This window comes from Triticum aestivum, chromosome 3A, assembly GCF_018294505.1.
Source record: "Triticum aestivum cultivar Chinese Spring chromosome 3A, IWGSC CS RefSeq v2.1, whole genome shotgun sequence".
In the NCBI taxonomy this organism is placed as follows: Eukaryota; Viridiplantae; Streptophyta; class Magnoliopsida; order Poales; family Poaceae; genus Triticum; species Triticum aestivum.
In genome coordinates this window covers 506281441-506297916 of record NC_057800.1, presented here as the reverse complement: position 1 = coordinate 506297916, position 16476 = coordinate 506281441, and positions in this window count along the sequence as shown.

The window sequence follows — 16476 nt, the reverse complement described above, 5'->3', positions numbered from 1 at the left end:
GGAGCCCGGACGCGGGGGGGGGGGGGGGGGGTTGACGAAGGGAGTAGAGAGGGGGAGTAGGGGAGGCGGCGGCTCACAGGGGCCGGACGGGGAGGGCAACGGGCTTGGGGTGGATGGAACGGCGCCGGCGAGGAGGCGTGGTTGAGGCGGCGTGTCTTGATGCGGGCCATCGGGGGTCGAGGTGGTCGATGGGGACGACGGCGTCGGGGGAGGCAGACCGGCGAGGAGGCATGGTCGAGGCGGCGTGAGGAGGAGACGAGGAGGCGGCGGATTCGTGGCGGCACAGGGCTCCAGCGATGTGGTCCTCCCGGCGGCGTCAGGGGACAACGGCAGGCGGCTGCGGCCATGGGCGCGCAGGGGACGAGCGCGGGGGGGGGGGGGGGGGAGGAGGCGTGCGGGGACGGGCGACGGGGTCAGGCCTCTCCCCGATCCAGATGGGATCGAGAGGAGAGGGGGGAGAGGGAGTGGTGTCGTGGGGAGGGGAAGTGGGTGACGGGGTGGTTAGGGTTTCTGGGGGGGAATGGATAAGGGGAGGGGGGTGGCCGGTTGGGCCTGCGCCCGAATGGGCCGGCCAACTAGGCCAGTAGGCCGTGGGAGGGGGTTCCCTCTTTTTCTTGTTTTGTTAGTTTCTTTCTTTTATTTATTTTCCTTTTCTGTTTTTATTTATTTTAAAATACTTAGGCAGTTTATAAAATTGTGTTTATTACACCATATTGACTTATGTAAAATATGGCATCTCCCGAACACTTTTGTTTTAAATTTTGAAAAACTTTTATTGTTTGCTTTGATTTTGAAATTTGAATTCGAACGGGATTGAATCATCGCGAGGTTTACAACAGTAAGAGTGGTGATGAGGCATCATTAGCAGAGGTTACTGTAGCTTGATTATCCGGGCGTCACATACCTAGGGCACCCTAGGGTAGGGGTCTCCACTACAGATCCTTTTTTTGAAAGCGCCTCCACTACAAATCGGCTTCTCCCTCGTCCTCTTGAAGAAAACCGATGATGAGTGCGGCGGTAGGGTTTGTAGGAGTACTACGGCGTGCGGGGCCACGTCGTAGTAAACAGGTTTGAGTCGACGCCTTAAATATGTGTGGGCCGCTTGGTTTTACGGGAACGAGGCAGCATTTTGGGTTCGGGGACCAGTGGAGATATAGTACGTACAAAAAATTGTGGACGTAGGTTCGACCGGAAGGCAATGATGCATGGGCCCTGCATTTTGATATACCCGGGGCCGCGTGAAATTTGCTACTCTACTCAAAACTAGTAAGGTACACATGTATTGAACGCATGAGATTTCGAAACCAGATTATGAATAAATACACACTATAGCATGTAAAGCTTTGAGTCATATATGCATGATATAGATGTTCGTTTTGTTCTTATAGTTCATCTCATTCAAAATCAATTAGTTTTATAAAAATGTTAAGATTCATGGGGTTGTGCATTGTAAATTATAAAGTAAAAAACAAATAATGGCAATTCATTTAGAAAATAATAATCAATTATGATACGGAAGATTCTAGAACAAAGGAGAAGTGCTTGTGTTTTGAGGTTTGTGCATTATGCTTAAGTTCAACCATGGAGTCTTCTAAATTGTACATGTGGCAGATCTGGTGGAATGTTGATGATATCTAATGGCCAGTAGTGCTCGGATTTACCTATCTCTGCACTATCGGGTTAGCTTCATCCAACGTCCATCTTTCAAAGTTATTGGCACACTATATAGTTCTTGTGCCATAGTTGCGTGTTTTGGAAAAAAGATACTAGTGGGTTGTACTATCTATTTAGGAATAGAAGATGTATACATGGAAGTTGTAGGGAAAGATATGACATGGAGCATCTCAATTCCTATGAGCAGGGATTGGAAAAGAGATGTCATTTGGTTCACATCATAGGAACTTTTCTATTGAATCTAGAGATGACATGTATCTCAATTCCTATGAGGAGGGATTAGAAAAGAGATGTAATTTGGTTCATATCATAGGAAACTTTTCTATTGAATATACACTAATGTTTATTTTCCTTTGAAATTAAGGGAGTATAGGAATCCATTCATATGAACCAAGTGGCTTTAAAGCTATAGAAATGATATCATGTTTATTTCCTTTGAAATATGGAGTATATGAATCTATTCCTATGAACCAATTGGCTCTAAAGGAAAAAATCGTATAAAAATCATATCATATAGAGTTCCTATGATATTCCTCGACACTAAAGGATGCTTGAAATTGTTGCGGGTGATACGATGGTATTTCTTTGTAGACTCCTCACCCATCTTTATAGTTACCTCTCGAAGATGAATGAAATGATATATACATGGTATTCTACATGTGCAATTTGGTACACGAAAACTCGGTAAAAGTTTGCGAGGTTCGAATTTTCAATAAAGCTATATGCACTGCATTTCGGAACAGAGGGAGCACATGGCAGTTGCTAACACTCACGTGGAAGATTTGTGTGTAGGAGGAGTGGCTATTCTGTTAAGTGACATGGCAAAACTGACACTGTCGGATGCCGATCTAACGGTTCTTACGGCGTTCGTCAGGAAAAGGCTTGTGGCGAACATTTGTCGGATAATGATTTACGGACACATGTATTGCATTGATACGTGCCCCCCTGTCTCTCACGCACACGCACCCTCACGAGTCACGACTCTCCCGAGTCCTCTCGCAAGCTCGCACGTCGCACCCACCGTCTATCTGCAGGTAGATGTCATGCACATATGTGCTCTTCACACCCTACCCTCAGAACTTCTAAAAAACAAAAGACGGCGCACACATTTTATTTTAGCTCACACGTCACACACTTATACTATTACTCTTGCGGCGAACATTCTTTTGGCATAGTATATTGTACTCTCACGAAGAGAAGCGGTGCACGCACGCACTAGTTCTCCCACACCCACTCGCGGGTACACGTAGGAGCGCATTTTTTAAGCTGGTACAACAAAATCACTCCACTATATATAAAAGCAGGAGCCTTAGCGCGTGCTTTACTAGGGTTCCTCTCGTTCACTCTCTCATGCTCTCCAGATCTAAGCAACACATAGGTGGCCACACTCTCTCTCAGCTCACGGCTGGTCACAAATCCGGCCGGACAACCTCGACCGGGGCAGGGGTGGAGGTGCATCGTTCACGCTGTCGTTGGCGGTGAGGGAGGAGACCAACGGCTGCCCGCGCGTCCCGATCAGCGGCCGTGCCGTTCTCTCCGAGAGAGCGCCGGCTCAGGAGGGCCTCCGACCCCTTCTTCCTCCTTGCGGTATTGTGGCCAAGATGCGGCCTCCTGATGCCGTCTTTACCACATGCCGACGACCCTCAGGTATATATTCCTTCGAAACCTGCCTTCCTCTACTGCCCCAGCTCCCTTCATGTGGATCCATTTCTACTTCCGTCTATTGTTCCAAAGCCACCTAGACTTATACTATTATTAGAAGTAAAGCTAGTTCATACAGTCGACTCAAAGCGTTGGTTCAAACAGGGAAGAAAGTGGGAAAGTTGTAGCATGAATCTAGGTCTTGGTTCTAAGAGGAAATGGGGGAAAGTAGTAATATCTGTCACTGTTTAAATAACCGTATTTCGTATTTGCGCAAACAGGGATGTCTGTCTCCATATCGTTTCGAGATGTCTGTCTCCGTATCATTTCTATCCATGCAATCAAAAGCACACACCTCAGTTTTAGTACAACTGCGCAAATTGAGATGGCTATCCCTCGTTGCTGTCGTCTAACCTCCCATCGTCAAAGTATCCCTACATCGGTAGTAACTAAGGTAGAATGACCAACGCAATCTAAAAGAAGTTGATTCATACGTTTTACTTCCTGATTGCAGTGCAGGGACGAGCAAAAACAACTGCATCCTAGTCCGGAATACACTTTCTACTAGTTCATCCATGGATCGAGGACTAGCTGGCATGGCTGCACGGCAGTTTTTTGGACAGGTGCGCGGACAAGAGGCATTGTGGTCTGCTTATTTCTGCAAATAGCGGTGCTTAAATTTAGTGGAATGCACAAGCATTTCAGCTGGTCAGTACACTGCATGGTTCAGTTCAGCATTCCAGCTGAGACCACAATTATAATTGGTTATTATGGAATGAGAGAACCTAACCCTGGATGGTGGCAACAAGAAAAAACCAGAGTGAACTCCAGGAAATTTAAGCCCGCCGGGAGGCCCTTTGCTCAGAGAAGCCTTGCTTATTTTTTCCTGATTTGTAAACCTTCTCACAACTTTGTCTTTTGCTGTGAACCAGTATATGTTTGTTATGTTCTATGAATCATTGAGATGTATAAAATTGCTTAACTTATGTTTTTCAAGTTTTTTATGAAGACGAGTTTAATGTGAGTGTTCCACATGAGCGCTGGACTAGCGTGTGAATGTTTGGAATTTATTACATTGTGGCCTCAATTAATTGCATGAACAACTGTAACAAGATACATAGTTTCTTATATGTCAGACAACATATTGTTGATTGTTAGCTGGTCGATAGCCTAGTGTTGAAGCAAGCTAAGCCAATGTGCTGTGTTTTGCACAACTGCTTACAAGTAGGGTAGCACCAACAGTGTTTACAAGTACTTATGTATACGTCGGCGCATGGTTCTCAAACGAGTGCTCTATTTCATCAAAACTCACACTGCTCGTATGATAAACCGTGACAACTTATGTCTTACCATGCCATATTCATGAAAAAACTAGTGAGGACGCATCTGTTTCGGCAACAATTACGATGGTTCTCACATGATTCAAGGGCACACAAAAGTAGAAGTAGTTCCCATACACGGATTAAAATAGAGTACTATCCCTAGAGGGGTCGATAACAGGCAAGGTTCGGATAATTAGACACAATCCAAACTACTATTAAACACTAGCTGGGGCAACTATTTCATGCCTCGATCTAATTTGGGCTGGACACAAGACGGACCTTGCCATGAACATCATAGAGGACGTCCCGCAACAGCTCAATCCTGTGAACCTTCATGAAGACAACCTTGTGGCCTTGCCACTGATAAACTTGTTTGTGGAGGCATGCCACGTCATCTTCCTGCGTAAGCTTGACAAGAACAGTATGCCTCACAAACGAAGGAGTAGCTTTGAACTTCTTGTGCTTCAGTACACCCTGGACAACACGCCTAACAACAGTGAGGCTGGAATACAACTCTTCATTGGTATAACCGCAAATGGCTTCCAGGATCCAACAGCCTAAGAACTCTGTTTTCCCAGTGCGTATATTTAGGTCGTCCGCCTCATAGCGGGTGACATGTACAACCACACAATCCTCGTCTGCATTGGGGCTCTAATTGAAACAGAAACAAATTCTGAATTACTTTTTAGTATAGGAAACACAAGTTATTTAAACCACTATGTATAGCATGGCATCGAAGCTAATAAAATTTTGCATTATTAATCACCACATACTTCCTTTTATAAAAAATCACCACATACTTAGATGAAAAACCACAATCGAGATCGGCCAAGAAGGAAATCACCTTGGGCAGCTCAGCAGGGGGGGGGGACAACCTCGAAGGGGGAAAACTGCTCCTGCAGTGCCACAGGGGCTGTAACCTCAAACAGGGCATTGACCATCTCAGTAGTGGCCGTGAGCATATCTGGGGTCGGCTCGGTGGTTGCCTCCATCTTCTTGGAGGTCTCTGTCTCGTGGGGATCAGCCTCCCGCGTCTGCTCCAATATTGGCAGATCTTTGCTTGGTTCTCCTTGGTTCATCATGAAACTGACGAATACTAGGAGACCACTGAAAGGGAAACACAATCGCAATGACAATGAAACAAAAAAGAGAGTGAGGATCGGTTACTGCTTTGCAAAAGTTCTTTTTTTTCTCTGAATGAAAATATACCAACATCACGGATCCGCTTACCTTCCCTTCGTTCGGAGAGAAGAACAGTGGCAGATGCGAGTTTGAAGACGGTGAGGGAGAAGGGGATTCAGCGAAGAGTGAAATGATGGTTGCTTCGTCCGTCAAACTTAGACTGCGGGGAGGTGGGGTTTTGTGATACGATGACTCGTTACTGCCGCGCTACGACCGGGGTGACTCTCCGCCTGCACACTGCCTTCTAATTTGGTGGATGGCATTTGGGCCCACGCGCTGCATGGCCCGCATGTCGGTGAACAAAAGTATAACGGCATTCAGTAGAGGGAGACATTTCAATGACCTAGGAGGAGCCAAAAGCGGTAGAGTGTCTCCACTGTACTAGTAGTAATTTTTTTTCTAGGTAATTGTAGAGTGTCTCCACTGTACTAGTAGTAATTGTTTCTCTGGGCCCAAGACAAAACAACCCATCCACACTAGTAAATAGTAAAATCAATTCAAAAGCCCATATATTTACTGAATGAGAGGCGCTACCCACACCCAGCACACCGCCCCCCCCCCCCAAAAAAAACCTGGGTGCTCTTCTTCCTCCTCGCTCCCACCCACCTCACGCCAACTCGTTCCACTCGTACCCCCAAATTCCTCACCTCACTCCTATAGAAAACCCCAGCTCCCCTTCTTCCTCACTCCTACAGAAAACCCCCAGCTCCCCTTCTTCTTATATATGAGATCCGATTGAAGACAATAACGCTAGAAGGATATGTAGCCAACCGTGCAAACACAAGATTTGTCACATTCTTCCTGCTGAATGCGAGGTTGCTATTGTCCATCAGGCTTAAGTTTATCAACAGCATGGTTTTGACGGATGAGTATGTTGAAGAGCAAAAAAAGGAGTTTCAGGTGGGAAAAAGAGCTTTTGAACGTGTCGGGCTTCTATTTACAACATATTGTGGTCATAATCCAGTAAATTTTACGACCCAGGATGTTCATTCTATGGAGCTGGCCGATCCATTTGACTGTGACTGCCGAAAACAGTGCTGGAGTTAGATGTTGTTGCCCTTTTCAATCTAGTTTTTTTTGTAAACCTGATGAACAATTAACCCTCGTGCTTTTGTACAATTTGTAAGCCGGAGTTAGATGTTCCTGCCCTTTTCAACTCGGTTGTGACTGTCATATTTTCTTTGAAACAAGGCAAATGGCTTGCCATTCATTTAATTTAGAGTGAAATATTGTAACAAATCCCAACCAAGGGAAATAACATCACTCTCGCTGGCTGCTTGAGCTCATTGTGCATTACGGAAGCCAAGTGATTAGCCCCCACCAGCACCCACAAACTTATTTCGAACTAGCACATCAAATGGGCTGTAAATTTTCATAGGAAAGGATGCATGACCATGACAGATTTGGATTCTGACATTTGGGACCCGCGAGGAAATAGCCTATCCAAGACGGTGTCGACTTACTAGCCAGTCAACAAACGATTCTTCCTACCAGCCGTTGGATTGACATCCAACATCTGTCGTGTATCTTCTATCTCCTGTCTTCTTCTTCCTCCAGCCGCCCAAACCAAACCACCCCATCGGCTCCGCCTGCTCCCGCCTTCGTCGCCCTACCGTACGTACCCTCCAACGTTAGCCAGTCCCTCCCTCTATTCCCCCACACATCCTGTTATTCTCCGGCGAGGTCAGCCCCAACACGCACCCGCGCCCGAACTAGTCAACCCTCGTACTCCCCTCCGCCTGCGACTGGACGGCGCATCTTCAACGGCTCCTATTCGTTCCGTCTGAGGCCTTGCCGTCGTCCTCTGCCTTGCGGCCTTGGTCCGCTCGCCGTGCATGGTGCGCCGCCCTATTGCATTGTCAACATCGTCAACAACCAAGAGGAACAAGGATATGGTTGTACGTGGAGAGGATGACAGTAGGGACCCACCAGCGTCATGGCAGTACGCAAGCAAGTGCCTCTATAGTACAAGCCCAAAGATATGGTTCCTCCTAATGGTTGGACATCTGGGGCTCACGCCATTGTCAACGTAGTCAATAAACGAGAGAATTACACTACGAGTGGCTGACACCAGGGGCCCAGCAAGTCGCGCAGTTTTTTTTGAGGAACAAGCAATTGTTATTTATACTAGTTTTAGCGACGGATCAGGGTAACAACGGGGCTGTGCGGGGGCTGTGGCCCGTCTAGCCAGGGTTTTATTTATGTTTACCACATCATGAGCCCAGTTGTGTTTTTTTCTTGCTGAAAATGGCTAGCCCAGTTCTATTTTTTAAAGAAATACCCAAACAAGGCCTACTTGCTTTATCAGCCCCGCTGGGCTGCAAATCTTTCAAGACAAGGAGAGTTTCATTCGGTTTGCCCAGAAATGGGTTGTACATTTTTAAAACACATCAAACCGGGAATTAGTTTCAATTTATTTCATTACAAGATCTTAAATTAAATTGATTTTTATGCATGGACAATTATTTGGATTTTATATTTATATTAATTATTTTTCAAAATAGTTTGAATGTGAATCGATATTTCTGGATTAAAAACAGTTGACTGCACCAAAATATGCAAAATTTTGTATACTTTTTAACCGTGGCCACAATATGGGGTGTAATGCTAACAAAAAGAAGGTGGGCTCCAAAAAATTCTTAAGAATTAGCAAATGGGTTGTACATTATTAGAAATAATGGCAGATGGGCTATATGATGTTTTCCATAGATTTGAGGCTGACTTGTGCGCCTACTACAGGTTGACGCATATGCTTTCATAAAAAAAAGGTTGATGCACATGCAACGCCTTGTGAACTTACTCAACACACGAGAGCAGTGACTGTTGGATGTCCATCCAACGGCTATCGTGCTTCTTCAATATCTGCTCTTCATGCTCGAGCTGCTCAAACAAGCGCCGACAGGACTGCCTGCTCCTTCCTCCCGCGGCCGGCTATGCTGCCGCGCAGGCCTCACAGCCCCACCGTACTCCCATCGCTGGCCTAGCCATCCCTCTACTCACCCACACATGCTGTTATTCTCCAGTGACGGTAGACGAACCAGTAAACCCTCGTACTCCTCCGTGTGGGAAACAACTGCCGAGTATTCCCTGGCTCCGTGTCATTCCCTTCCTAGGCCTCGCCGTCATCCACCGCCCTGGTGCTCTCGGTGCGGCCTGGTCAACGTGGTCAATGAACGACATCCATCAGAAGTGGACTGTACATGGAGAGGCTGACAGCTGGGTCCATGGTCGCACGCAAGGAAATGCCTCCTTATTACACGCAAAATAATGATTCCTCCACCTGACAGCTAGGACCCACAGGAAGGGCCTCTGTATTTCACGAAAAAAACGTTCCCCCCGGTGACAGGTCGGACCCACCAGCTATATCTTCGCACGCAAGGAAGTGCCTCCTTATTACACCCAAAAAAATGAATACCCCCTGCTAGCTGGGACCCACCATATTGTTGGGCTAACTTGTGGGCCTATTAAGTTGACGGGGACGGAGGGCTTTGTCAACTTAGTTAATACTCCAGTGACCGTATGATGTCCATCCAACGGCCATAGTGCTTCTTCAACCTCTGGTCTTCTTGCTCCAGCCGCCCAAAGCAGCGCCGGTCATGCCGCTTGCTCCTGCCTCCCGTGGCCGGCGGTACTACCGCGGAGGCCTCACCACCCCCATACTACTCCCACCACTGGCCAGGCCATCCCTCCACTCACCCACACCCCTTGTTATTCTGCGGCGACGGCAGCCTCACACCGCAGCCGAACCAGTGAACGCTCATACTCCTCTCCGCGTGGGCATCCACTACCGCGTCTTGCCCGGCTTCGTGTCATCTCCTTCCTAGGCCTCGCCGTCGTCCACCCCCGTGGTGCTCTCGGCGCGGCGTGGTCAATGTGGTCAACGACCGACTTCCATCAGAAGAGTACTGTATGTGGAGAGGCTGACAGCTGGGTCCACGGCAGCCTCAAGGAAGTGCCTCCTTATTACGCGGAAAATAATTATTCCTCCACCTCACAGCAGGGACCCATCGGACAGGCCACCAATATTTTGCGAAAAAACGTTTCCGCCTGACTGTTGGGACCCACCGAACGGGCCACCGTATTTCGTGAAAAAACGTCCCTCCCGCTGTCAGCTCGGACCCACCGGAAGTGCCTCCTTATTATGCACAAAAAAATGAATACTCCCCTGGCTAGCTGGGACCTACCTTGGTGGGAGGCTGACTTGTGGGCCTACTAAGTTGACGGGGACGAAGGGCTTTGTCAACTTAGTCAATATGAACGATTCTAGCTCCAGTGACCGTACGATGTTGAAAGCACAAGTGCTCCCTAGGTGGTTTTGGTAATTAATGACAACATATCTCTTGTTGGACTAACGTTTCTATCTAGTATGTTTCAGATAAGTTCAACAATGGAGTGGCATGGACTAAAGGTTGTGGGAAGTTCTCCAAGATGCTAAGGACAAAGGATTGGCTAAAGCTTAAAGCTCAAGACTCTTCATTTTACATTTTAGTGATCCAAGATCACATTGAGTTCATAGGAAAAGCCAATGAGCCTCTTGCTCAAGTGCTTAATGATATGCTCCAAAATCCTCAGCTACTTTCTCACTTCCACATATGATCTAAACCCAAAGCCAAACTCGGACCTACCGATTATTTCTATTCGGCACCACCGAGTTTCACTTGTCATAGCCACTGCCAGAAACCCTAATCAGTTCGATCTCACCGATGGGATCTCGGTCTCACCGAGATGGGCTTGCAAACTCTTTGTTACCTATTGCAATACCCTCGGTCCCACCGAGATATGCAATCGGCCCCACCGAGTTTGCTTGGCCAACTCTCTGTTTCGCTTATTACCAAAATCGGTCCGACCGAGTTTGAGTAATCGGTCAAACCGAGTTGTGGATTTACCCTAACCCTAGCACACCGGTCCCACCGAGTTGATCCAGTTGGTCCCACCGAAAATCTCTAACGGTCACTAGGTTTACTATTTCGGTCTGACCGAGTTTGTTGATTCGGTCCCACCGAGATTGGTAAATTGTGTGTAATGGTTGGATTTTGTGTGGAGGCTATATATACCCCTCCACCTTCTCTTCATTCGTGAAGAAAGCCATCAGAACACATCTACACTTCCAACTCATATGTTCTAAGAAAGAACCACCTACTCATGTGTTGAGGCCAAGATATTCCATTCCTACCATATGAATCTTGTCTCTAGCCTTCCCCAAGTTGCTTTCCACTCAAATCTTCTTTCCACCAAAACCAAATCCTGTGAGAGAGAGTTGAGTGTTGGGGATACTATCATTTGAAGCACAAGAGCAAGGAGTTCATCATCAACACACCATTTGTTACTTCTTGGAGAGTGGTGTCTCCTAGATTGGCTAGGTGTCACTTGGGAGCCTCCGACAAGATTGTGGAGTTGAACCAAGGAGTTTGTAAGGGCAAGGAGATCGCCTACTTCGTGAAGATCTACCGCTAGTGAGGCAGGTCCTTCGTGGGCGATGGCCATGGTGGGATAGACAAGGTTGCTTCTTCGTGGACCCTTCGTGGGTGGAGCCCTCCGTGGACTCGCGCAATTGTTACCCTTCGTGGGTTTAAGTCTCCATCAATGTGGATGTAGGATAGCACCACCTATCCGAACCACGGGAAAAACATCCGTGTCTCCAATTGCGTTTGAATTCTCCAAACCCTTCCCTTTACATTCTTGCAAGTTGCATGCTTTACTTTCCGCTGCCTATACACTCTTTGCATGCTTGCTTGATATGTATTGTGAATGTTGAAATTATGCCTAAACTCCACTTAAACCAAAAAGGCTTAAAAATTGCAACTTTAGCATTAAGTGTCTAATCACCCCCCTCTAGACACATCTACTTCAAGGTCCTACAGATGTCCATCCAACGGTCGTAGTGCTTCTTCAACCTTTGGTCTTCTTGCTCCAGCCGCCCAAAGCAGCGTCGGTCATGCCGCATGCTCCTGCCTCCCGTGGCCAGCTGTGCTGCCGCAGGGGCCTCACCGCCCCCTACTATTCCCACCGCTGGCCAGGCCCTGCGGCGACGGCAGCCTCACACCGCAACCGAACCAGTGAACCCTCATACTCCTCTCCGCGCGGGCCTCCACTGCCGCGTCGTCCCCTTCCTAGGCCTCGCCGTTGTCCACCGCCCTGGTGCTCTCGGCGCGGCCTGGTCAACATGGTCAATGAACGACATCCATCAGAAGTGGACTATACGTGGAGAGGCTGACAGCTGGGTCCATGGCCGCATGCAAGGAAATGCCTCCTTATTACGCGCAAAATAATGATTCCTCCACCTGACAGCTAGGACCCACAGGAAGGGCCTCTGTATTTCGTGAAAAAATGTTCCCCCCGCTGACAGGTCGGACCCACCAGCTATATCTTCGCACGCAAGGAAGTGCCTCCTTATTACACCCAAAAAATGAATACCCCCTGCTAGCTGGGACCCACCATATTGTTGGGCTAACTTGTGGGCCTATTAAGTTGACGGGGACGAAGGGCTTTGTCAACTTAGTTAATACTCCAGTGACCGTATGATGTCCATCCAACGGCCATAGTGCTTCTTCAACCTCTGGTCTTCTTGCTCCAGCCGCCCAAAGCAGCGCCGATCATGCCGCCTGCTCCTGCCTCCCGTGGCCGGTTGTGCTACCGCGGAGGCCTCACCGCCCCATACTACTCCCAATACTGGCCAGGCCATCCCTCCACTCACCCACACCCCCTGTTATTCTGCGGCGACGGCAGCCTCACACCGCAGCCGAACCAATGAACGCTCATACTCCTCTCCGAGTGGGCATCCACTGCCGCGTCTTGCCCGGCTCCGCGTCATCCCCTTCCTAGGCCTCACCGTCGTCCACCGCTGTGGTGCTCTCGGCGCGGCGTGGTCAATGTGGTCAACGACCGACTTCCATCAGAAGAGTACTGTATGTGGAGAGGCTGATAGCTGGGTCCACGGCAGCCGCAAGGAAGTGCCTCCTTATTACACGGAAAATAATTATTCCTCCACGTGACAGCGGGGACCCATCGGACGGGCCACCAGTATTTTGCAAAAAAATCATTTCCGCCTGACTGCTGGGACCCATCGGACGGGCCACCATATTTCGTGAAAAAACGTCCCCCCGCTGTCAGCTCGGACCCACCGGAAGTGCCTCCTTATTATGCACAAAAGAATGAATACTCCCCTGGCTAGCTGGGACCCACCTGGTGGGAGGCTGACTGGTGGGCCTACTAAGTTGACGGGGACGAAGGGCTTTGTCAAGTTAGTCAATATGAACGATTCTAGCTCCAGTGACCGTATGATGTCCATCCAACAGCCGTAGTGCTTCTTCAACCTTTAGTCTTCTTGCTCCAGCCGCCCAAAGCAGCGCCGGTCGTGCCGCATGCTCCTGCCTCCCGTGGCCAGCTGTGCTGCCGCAGGGGCCTCACCACCCCCTACTATTCCCACCGCTGGCCAGGCCCTGCGGCAACGGCAGCCTCACACCGCAGCCAAACCAGTGAACCCTCATACTCCTCTACGCGCGGGCTTCCACTGCTGCGCCGTCCCCTTCCTAGGCCTCCTCGTCGCCCATCGTCGTGGTGCTCTCCGCGCGGCGTGGTCAACGTGGTCAAGGAACGACTTCCATCGGAAGAGTATTGTACGTGGAGAGGCTGACAGTTGGGTCCATGGCCACAGCCCAGTTTTTTTGTGATTTGCCAAGTAAGTCGCTTTGTCAGGCCTGTTGGGTTGCAAATCTTTCAAGACGAGGAGAGCTTTCATTCGGCTGGCCAAGAAAATGGCCCATCAGTAATGAGAAATGGGATCTACATTTTTAAAACACATCAAACCGGCAATTAGTTTCAAATATTTTTTATTTCAAGATTTTAAATTACATTAATTTTTATGCGTGGAGAATTTGTTGGATTTTATATTGATATACATTTATTTTTAAAATCAGTTTGAATGCGAGTCGAAACTTCAGGATTAAAAACAGTTCGGACCGCACCGAAATATGCAAAATTTCGTATAATTTTTTAACCGTGGCCACAATATGGGCTGTAATGCTAACAAAAAGAATATGGGCTCCAAAAAAAAACCTTATGAATTAGCAAATGGGCTTTAAATTATTAGAAATAATGACAAATGGGTTGTATGCTGTTTTCCACAGATTTGAGACTTTCCTAAAAAAGGTTGACGCACAAGCACTGACTGTTGGATGTCCATCAAACGGCCGTCGCGCTTCTTCAATCTCTGCTCTTCCTGCTCCAGCCGCTCATACAAGCGCCGGCGGGACTGCCTGCTGCCTCCTCCCCGCGGCCGATTGTGCTGCTGCGCAGGCCTCACCACCCCAACGTACTCCCTTCGCTGGCCTAGCCATCTCTCTACTCACCCACACCTGTTGTTATTCTCCGGCGACGGCAGACGAACCAGTAAACCCTCATACAGTTGTACTCCCCTCTGTGTGGGAAACAACTGCCGAGTCTTCCCTGCCTCCGTGTTGTCCCCTTCCTAGGCCTCGCCGTCGTCCACCGCCGTGGTGCTCTCGGTGCGGCATGGTCAATGTGGTCAACGACTGACTTACATCGGAAGAGTACTGTGCATGGAGACGCTAACAGCTGGGTCCACGGCCGCAGCAAGGAAGTGCCTCCTTATTACGCGCAAAATAATTATTCCTCCACCTGACAGCAGGGACCCACCGGACGGGCCACCATATTTCGTGAAAAAAACGTTTCCCCCTGGCTGCTGGGACCCACCAGCTACACCTTCGCACGCAAGGAAGTGTATCCGGGCAAAAAAAACAAAACGATTCGCCCCCCTGACTGCTGGGACCCACCAGCTACATCTTCGCACGCAAGGAAGTGCCTGACAGTCGGGACCCACCTGGTCAAAGCGTACGTAGCGTTGTCATTCTGGTCACAAACGTGTACGTACATATATACTGGTGGATGTAGAGGCGCACACGTTTCGTAGTAGAGGCGCGCACGTAGCATGTACACATACGTACAGCGGCCAGGGTGCAAGAAAGAAAATACGGCCACGTATGTGTACATACGGGCGGGGTCTCAAACGCCTACTCGCACATACGTACGGCGAGGGATTGTTGACATGGCTGGGTCAGAACGGAGAAACAGCGTCGTCGTCGTGTTCATGGGGAGGCAACAGAATGCGTCGTGTTCATGGGGAGGCAACGGAATGCGTCGTGTTCATCGGGAGGCAACGGAACGCGTGGGAGCCAACCGGCTGGGTCAGAACGGAATGCGTGGTCGTGTTCATCGGGAGGGTTTGGACGGAATAGGCGATGGAAACGAGGCCTGGCGTACCGCAGAACCGAGGAAACAGCCTTGTGTTCGACCGGCCACGTTTGAAACGGGATCCTGTTCATCGGGAGGGGTCTGGCGTACCGCAAAACGGACGAAACGGACCTCCTACGGTCGAAATGGGGGTCCTGTTGATCAGGAGCGGTGTGGCGTACCGCAAAACAGACGAAGCGGACCTCCTATGGTCAAAATGGGGGTCCTGTTGATCGGGAGCGGTGTGGCGTACCGCAAAACAGACGAAGCGGACCTCCTACGGTCGAAACGGGGGTCCTGTTGATCGGGAGGGGTGTGCGTACCGCAAAACGGACGAAACGGACCTCCTACGGTCGAAACGGGGGTCCTGTTCATCGGGAGGGTGTGGCGTACCGCAAAACGGGACTCCACGGGATACTGTTCATCTCCACCGTCGACCTCCTCCAGCCTCCACGGGCTCCTGTTCATCCAGCCTCCACTGCACACTACTCTACCGGCTACTGTTCAACCACCCCTCCACGGGAACCCCTCTACCGTCTACTGTTCATCCAGCCCTACACACCACGGGGTCCTGTTCAACCACCTCTCCACGGGCACCCATCCACTGTCTACTATTCATCCTGCCCTCCACACCATGGGGTCCTGTTCATCCAAAGGCAACGCCACCGCTCACTATTCATCCAACCCCCCCCCCCCCCGCAACGCTCACTGTTCATCCCAGAGGCAGCATCGATCGGCTTCCGTTAGCAGCAGTAGCGGAGGAATCGCTCGATCGGGTTCAGTTAACAGCCATCGATCGATCGCTCGGGTTCAGTAACACGTAGCCTGCAGTGCAATCGCTCGGGTTCACTTAGAGCCCAACGCCTCGCTCGGTTTCAGTTAGAGCCAACGCCTCGCACACACGCGCGTATGTGTACGAGAGAAACGTGCATCGCTCGGCCCCCGACCTCCCACCGTAATTGGGAACTCCCCGAAATTTTCCTCGCCCTCGCTTCTACCACGGTTTTTTCCGTCATGGACGGCCCAAAGAATGTCATGCAGCTGCGTCTCCGGCCCGCCCAGGACGAACAACCCATTTTCTGTCATGATTTTTTGTCATAGAAGTAGGAGCCCACCACATCTATGATGATACCAGGTTTTGTCACAATTATCGTCATAGAAGTGTCATATGTATGACAGAAAAAAATTCGTTCGGCCCAAAATGTCACGGATGTGTCTTTTTTGTAGTGTATATAGGCATCACGTCCGAGACAAGTAGACCGACTCCTGCCTGCATCTACTATTATTACTCCACACATCGACCGCTATCCAGCATGCATCTAGAGTATTAAGTTCAAGAGAACAGAGTAACGCTTTAAGCAAGATGACATGATGTAGAGGGATAAACTCATGCAATATGATGAAAACC